This window comes from Raphanus sativus, chromosome 9 (assembly GCF_000801105.2).
Source record: "Raphanus sativus cultivar WK10039 chromosome 9, ASM80110v3, whole genome shotgun sequence".
Lineage (NCBI taxonomy): Eukaryota > Viridiplantae > Streptophyta > Magnoliopsida > Brassicales > Brassicaceae > Raphanus > Raphanus sativus.
Window position 1 is genome coordinate 1,911,296 of NC_079519.1, and position 8,476 is coordinate 1,919,771.

The 8,476-nt window shown below is 34.1% G+C and overlaps 1 pseudogene; it reads right to left on the bottom strand.

The window, feature by feature from the left end:
* Positions 1 to 580: 580 nt before the first annotated feature.
* LOC130499628 (alpha-xylosidase 1-like) lies at positions 581 to 4,319 on the bottom strand (annotated as a pseudogene).
* Between the last annotated feature and the right edge of the window lie 4,157 nt (positions 4,320 to 8,476).

Sequence of the window (8,476 nt, forward strand, 5' to 3'; positions counted from 1 at the left end):
TTTCATGGTACATGGTCATTGTTTTAATTTCTTAACATTTTTTACAAAACCAAACAGGTATTTTCACAATAGCGAAACACAATGGTAGATCCTTTTATGTCATTTTATTTTATATTATTATTATTTTTAATTATGTTATGTATTTTTATGTAAAATTATTAAATAATGAAATATCTTGTTTATTTATGTTATTATATGATTTTTAAGTATTATTTAGGTAAGAGATAAAAACATTAAAAGATTAAAAGATCATTTCACAAATAAATCAACACCAAAATGGAATAATGGGTAAAAATATTCTATAAATGAAGTAACTCTAGTCATTGCTTTATTTTGGGGTTAGAAATGAGTGGGGTTGAAAATTTTTTTACTCCAGATTTATGTTTGGAATAGAAAATAGAATATGTTTAGAGGTGTCCTAATATCTCATAAAAGAAAAAGAGACAGTCTGATGTAAAACCAAACTTCGATTTTTAATTTTAATTATCCGAAAGAAGAAGAATGAGCATTATTTATTTATTTATTTTTAATCAAATCTCATTCTCTTTTACAATAATTAAATCAAACTCTCACATGCAAATTAATTAGCACCGTTATATACCCATTTTCCAAGACATGTTGAAGTCCTTACCCACTAGCATCTCAAGGCCCCTAACTTCAACCATCACACTCTTGTTCTCTCCTTCGTCCTCCAACCCAACCACATACGTATGCTCCTTCGAGCTCACCTCAATCTTCTTCTCCTGGTTCGAGACCGGACTTCCATTGATCTCAATCTCAGAAGCTTGTCCTCCTCCTCTAAGTCCCAAAACACTAACCTTCTCAATCACCCATCCTTTGCTCAACGCAAACTTCCCTTCCTTCACTTCCGACCACATCTTCACGGTTCCGTTTCCCACCGAAGCGTAGAAGTTAATGTACGTGGACTGTCCGTTCCCTAGCTTCATCTCCGGAAGCTCGTCCTCGTCTAGATAAAGTTTACCCTTCGCGTACCCCTCGGTAGCACCAGCGGGGAATGCAATGACGAGACTAAACGGCGTCGTTCTCGCTTCTTTAGAAATCAACCCTCCTCGTTGCATGGGTAATATAGTGTTTTGGTAAAGATGAACGTTCACGAAGTTCAACGGAGCAGGGAGAGTCACGCGGTTCCCTTTCTTGGACACAACGGCTCGAGTCATGTCGAACATGTGGTACCAAGAACCCGGCGGGAACAGAGCTTCCACTTCTGTTTTGCCTTGTTCGAGAACCGAAGATATCATCAAGCTGCTTCCTAGCAAGAACTGCCTGCTCGAGCCGTAACACTCGGTGAACTCGGGGAAAGAGAAGAAGAGCGGTCTAGCGATAGGTGCACCGGTCATGTGAGCCTCGTAGTTAAGCGTGTAGAGGTAAGGAAGGATCTTGTATCTCATACCGAGAGCGTTACGAGCCGACTCAGCGACCGTGGCCCATTGGTATAGCTCTTGTCGTGGAGAGTAGTAGTTAGCATGGTCTCTCGAAAACGGATAAAACGCACCGACTTCGATCCAACGGTTACAGAGTTCCTCTGTTGGTTGAGGGTAGAAGCCACAGATGTCCGAACCAACCATAGGAACACCGAAGATTCCGAAGTTTAGCATCGTTGAGATAGACACTTGCAAGCTCTGCCATGTTCCTTGGTTATCTCCGGTCCAATGAGCAGCGTACCGACCCGAACCGACGAAAGTAGACCGGGATAAAATAAAAGGACGTTTCCCTTCGATAGACTGTAACGCCTTGTGGGTCGCAATGGTCTCGGAGAATCCGTAGATGCTATGAGCATCATACTCTCTCACACCGTTGTAATGTAAAGCACTCGTGGCGATAGTCTTGAAACCGACAGGGGCTTTGACTCCAGTTGCATTGATCTTGTAAGGAGGATCATCCCATCTGGTTTTGGTTATATTCTTGCAATCCAAGCAACAATCCCAACCAGGTCCTTCTCCACTCGGACACTGTTTCCCCTTTGGGATTGTGCATAGTCCAGAACAAAAGTTCGATACTTCGTTCATGTCGATCCATAGACCATCGATAGGGACCATCTCATGGAAGCGGCGGATCTCATCTCCCCACCAAGCAACCGTCTTAGGGTTAAGGAAATCAGGGAAGTGAACCGCACCGGGCCACACTTGGGCCAAGAAAGGCTTTCCTTCATACTTGATGAACACGTCGTTAGCCATGGCTCGTTGGTATACTCCGTAGCTAGCGTTGACACCAATGCCAGGGTCATTGATCACAATATACTTCATACCCATCTTGTGGATTCTGTCCAAGAACTTGAGTAGCTTAGCACGAGGATAGCTTATGGGATTCAGTGTGAAGTCTTTGTGTCCGTCCATGTGATCATCATCGTTCCATATCACATCAAGTGGGATCTTAGCCTTTTTGTAATTGTCAACTACGTCTTCAACAACTGATAAGTTATGGTATCCCCACCTACATTGGTGAAACCCTACGTCACAAATATTGAAACAAGATTAGTAATGGGTTATATAATGAATATGTCACATGGCTAAAACCAAAGCCTTGCTTCTTCTTTAATGTCAACTCAATAAATGAACCGTGGTCCAGTTTCCACCATGAACCGACATCAAGATCGTATAGGCACCAATTAAAAATTGCGAGGATTGACATTCAACAAAAGAGGAAAGCAAAAGAACACGTCTTCACGTTCTTCTTTTATCTTTTTAGAATGGAAGCTATAATTAAAAAGCGACCTCCATTTATACTACAACATATTCCACAAAAAAAGGTAACCTTTCTAAAAGTTGTGTCGGAGAAAGATCAGATCCTCTACTGTGAACTCCATTACTACATGTGCCAGTTATTACAAAACTATTCAACACATAGTTGAGTTTTAATAGATTCTCATTAGCAATAGATACGCAAATCTATTTTCAGAAACATAATCATTAATTACTGATCCTATAAAACAAATTTGTCTTTTCTAATTTTTACTACAGAACATTAACCTAATAAATTATCATAAGCAAAAGACATAAATGCTTCCAATAAACCCCTAGTCCGCACTCAGCAAAAAACTAACGGCTAAATCAAAAATCTAAATTTCAAAAATAAATAGATTAAACTTTTATTGAAATAGATTAGATGTCTATTTAAAAATAGATTAAAGTTTATGATAAAATCAACAGTATTTTATCTTTAATATTTGTAGCATAATATTACTAACTATTATACTAGTTCATAACTAACCAATAAACAAAATGAAGGAGAAACAGAGCAATAAAATATTTACCTAGAGACCAATACGGCATGGGAGCCGGCCGTCCGATTAACGAAGTGTACTGATCAACGACGTCGAGTGGCGAAGGTCCGGCGACGAAGTAAAAATCAAAAACTCCTCCGATGACTTTGTAAGTCAATGACGTTCCTCTATAGAACACGTCCATACCGTTACTATTGAGAAGCAGAACCGCATGAGCGTACGGTTTGCCTCCCACGTTCCTCATATCCATGTAAACCGGATGCGAACCGTAAAGATCGGTGTTGAGGTTAATGGCCGACACGTCCTCCGTGTAGAGCGTGTACGGCTCGTTAGGTACGAGTTTGATCCCGTTGGCCTGCGAGTTCTCGCCTAGTCCGTATATGGACGCGTCTTTAGGTAACGACGTCGAGATCTCGAGGTACTGGTCCTTGAACACCATCTCACCGAAAGAGTTTGAGCTTGTGTTGAAGAGCGTTTGGCCGTTGGATCTACGTTTCACGGCGAAGCTGAACGGGTCTGTGGTGTAGCTGAAGATGAGCTCCGACCCTGAGAGTTCTTGGACTGTGATGGGTGATTTTCTTGATTTTCCGATCAGTTTTCCGACCGGCGGCGGTTGTTCGCGGGGGAGGAGGTTGTAGGGGACCTCCCATCGTTGTTTCTTGGCGTCTGTGATGTGAACGCGGAGGCGAGCATCGGTCTCGTGCCTGTGAGGATCCAACGGTTAGAAATCGAGGAGGAAGTGTAGGGTGGCAAAGTAGAGGATAAGAGAGCTAGTGGTGTGAACTTACTTGACGAAGAGACGGAGTGTGGTGATGTCTGAGCCGTAGATTTTGTTCTTCTGTTTAACTTGGAGATAGCCGATGAAACCACCGTCTGGAGATTCTTCGATTGAGATCAAACGGTAGCCTTTTCCGATGGTGTTGGAGCAGTGGATGGGTGAGAAGCAGTGGATTAGTGCTACGAGAAGAGAAAGAGATGATAACACTATTCTTGAAGTGACCATGGCCATTTTTTTTTCTAGTGATACCTCTACACTAGTGTAGTGTGTATAATGAAGAAGAGAGGAAAGACCCCCTAAAGAAGCTCTCGATAAGTTCGAGAAACACTAAACGAGGGGATATAAATAGTAGAAAACGTTTAGCCGTTTTTTTTTGTTTTTTTTTGATCAAAGCCGTTTTTTTTTTGTTAAGCAGTAAAAAAAGAGCTGATATGACAATCATTCACCCCCTGAGTTATTCTTGGGTTCACCCCTAGGGTGAACCTTTAGATTCACCAACCAATAGAAACTTGTCATTTTAGATTCAGTATCTTTTAATTAAGGAAATAAATAATTTGTCAAATTATATTATTTTTTCAAAATAAAATTTAAAAATAAATAAAAACAGTATATAAAAACGAATTAAAAAAATTAATGTTGTCAACAAAACACTAAACCCTAAACTCTAATACTAAACCCTAAACTCTAATCATAAACCCTAAATCTTTGGGTAAACCATAAATCCTTGGAAAAAACATTAAAAATGTTGTCAACAAAACACTAAACCCTAAACTCTAATCCTAAACCCTAAATTCTTGGGTAAACCCTAAACCCTTGGGTAAACCCTAACCCTTAGAAAAACACTAAACATTTGGATAAATTCTAAACTATAAATCTTAAACACTAAACTCCAAATCTTATAAATAAATATTTTTAAAAATAATCTTTATTGAGAACTATTGTTATTTTTATTTATTTAATCTTTTTATTTATTTTAAAAGCATAATATAATTTGGCAAGTTATTTTTGTTTCCTTAATTAAAAGATACTAGATTTAAAATAACAACTTTTTATTGGTTGGTGAACCTAAATGTTCACCCTAGGGGGTGAATCCAAGAAAAAGTCTCACCCCCTAAGGTGAATCTCTACATTCACCCACCAATAAAAATTAGTTAATTGAAATTTGATATGAACAAAACTTAGCTTCACCCCCTAAGGTGAACCTCTACATTCACCCACCAATAGGAATTAGTTTATTAAGATTTGATATCTCTTAAAAAAGGAAACCAAGTAATAAGAATTTAATGAAATAAAATTATGTTTTTAGATAAATAAAAATAGTAGCAAGTATCAAAAAAATATATTCTTTTTAATATTAATAAATCCGTCAGAAAATACTAAACCCTAAATTCTAAACCCTAAACCTTAAATTCTAAATATTAAACCCTAAACTCTTGGGAAAAGCCTGAAACCTTGGACAAATCCTATACCCTAAATCTTTAAATTTAAACCAAACCTTAAATCATAAACTAAATCCTAATCCCTAAACCCTAAATCATAATCTCTAATACTAAACCTTAAATCATTAATTTCAAAATGGTTTATAGTTTAGTATTAAGAATTTATGATTTAATATTTGTCAAAGAGTTTAGGGTTTAGGGTTTCGTGTTTAGAATTTAGGGTTTAATATTATGGTTTATGATTAAGGGTTTAGAGTTTAAGATTAACGATTTAGGGTATAGGATTTGCCCAAGGGTTCAGGCTTTCCCCAAAGGTTTAGGGTTTAGTATTTAGAATTTAGGGTTTAGGGTTTAATATTTTCTGACGGATTTATTAATACTAAAAAAAATATTTTTTTTTTATAATTGCTACTATTTTTTATTTATCTAAAAACATAATTTTATTTCATTAAGTTCTTATTATTTGGTTTCCTTTTTTAAGAGATATCAAATCTCAATTAACTCATTCCTATTGGTGGGTGAATGTAGAGGTTCACCTTAGGGGGTGAAGGCAAGTTTTGTTCATTTGATATCTCTTAAAAAAGGAAACTAAATAATAAGAATTTAATGAAATAAAATTATGTTTTTAGATAAATAAAAATAGTAGCAATTATAAAAATATTTTTTTTAAGTATTGATAAATCCGTCAAAAATACTAAACCCTAAACTCTAAATTCTAAAAACTAAACCCTAAATTCTAAATACTAAACCCTAAACCCTTAGGGAAAGCCTGAACCCTTGGGCAAATCCTATACCCTAAATCGTTAATCTTAAACCCTAAACCCTTAATCATAAACCATAATATTAAACCCTAAATTCTAAACACAAAACCCTAAACCCTAAACCCTAAACTCTTTGACAAATATTAAATCATATACTCTTAATCCTAAACCATAAACCATTTTGGAATTTAGGATTTAAGGTTTAGTATTAGAAGTTATGATTTAGGGTTTAGGGATTAAGATTTAGTTTATGATTTAAGGTTTGGTTTAAATTTAAGAGTTTAGAGTATAGGATTTTCCCAAGGGTTCAGGCTTTCCCTAAGGGTTTAGGGTTTAGTATTTAGAACTTAGGGTTTAGGGTTTATAATTTAGGGTTTAGGGTTTAGTATTTTCTGACGGATTTATCAATATTAAAAAGAATGTATTTTTTTGATGAATACTACTTTTTTTATTTATCTAAAAACATAATTTTATTTCATTAAATCATTATTACTTGGTTTCCTTTTTTAAGAGATATCAAATCTCAATTAACTAATTCCTATTGGTGGATGAATGTAGAGGTTCACCTTAGGGGGTGAACCTATGTTTTGTTCTTATTTATGCGTGCATCTATTAAAGATCGTTAAGATTTTATTTAACCGGTTTAAGCCAACCGGTTTAAGCCAACCGCTTTTCGGTTAACATATAAAGGGTTTGAGCGGGCTCATGGGAAACTTGGAGTTCACTCCATAAAAATGATCGGAAGTCATTTTATTTTTTATATTTTGAATATGTATAGCCTTTTCAGATGTATGCTTAGACTTATCAATAATTTACATGTAAAAATCCACTAGTTTTCAAATAGTATTCCTTCTGTTTCATATTGCTTGTCGTTCTAAACTTATGCACAGAGATTAAAAAAACATTTAATTTTACATATTTCCAAAATAAAAACACTATTACCAATACACTTAACCATATATCAACCAATAGAAAAATAGAATAGAGAATATTATCAATAAATTTTGCATTGAAAACTGAAAACGACATTTGTTTTGAAACAAAAAATTTCCTCTAGACCGATAAATAATTCGAAACGGAGGGAGTAATTTATACATAAAATCTATTGAAATATATTTAATTTATTGAATATACAACTATAAAAAGAAAACTAAATTGTAGCACCAGATCTAGATTAAGTGTTCAAAATTATCAGTAATATGGTATCCAATTCGAATGCATCTATCTATATTATTAAAAGAGAAGTACTCATATAAAATAACCCTTAGTTTTCAGTTTTATTTACACTTCCATGCCACTGACATTAAATATTATTTCCTATTTTAATACTGTTTTTTCACTTTGACTAATGTGTTTTCCAAAATTAAATTTGAATTAAATACACAATTAAATAATATTTCCTATTTTAATGCTTTGTCTTTTCCACTTACATTAATGTGTTTTTTAAAACTAAATTTGAATTAAATACACTTCATTAACTTTTCAATTAAATCAGTGTCAAATTCAAAAAAAAAAAATTTATTGGACAAACAATTCATGGAAATCATAATATCAACTCTTCATTGAACAAATCTAAACGAAAAAATATTACCAAATTTAAACCGAAACTAGATAATATCCAAACAGATTTACCATTTTGGTATCTAGAGAACCATAACTAAACCTTATCCGAACGAAATATTTTGGATATTCGAATGTATTTAAATCATATTTATATACTTCAATGTTGTCCCGTGCACCCGCACGGGTGTTTATTTTAATAAAATAAATATATAAAATTCTTCATAATACAAAAATGTAACGGTTTGACCCGTGCACCCGCACGGGTGTTTATTTTAATAAAATAAATATATAAAATTCTTCATAATACAAAAATGTAACGGTTATATAGACATGCATTCATATGAATATATATAAATTTTATGATAGAATGACGATTTTTAATTTTTTGTAATTTTTTCGGTTGCTCATATTATGTTTGGATATTTAATCTGATCGGACCATAACTAAACTTTAATGTTGTCTTTTTCACTTTGATTAATGTGTGTTTTCAAAATTAAATTTGAATTAAATACACAATTAAATAATACTTCATATTTTAATGCTTTGTCTTTTCCACTTACATTAATGTGTTTTCTAAAATTAAATTTGAATTAAATACACTTCATTAACTTTTCAATTAAATCAATGTCAAATTCAAAAAAAATACATTTTTATTGGACAAAAAATTCATCGAAATTATAATATCAATTCTTCA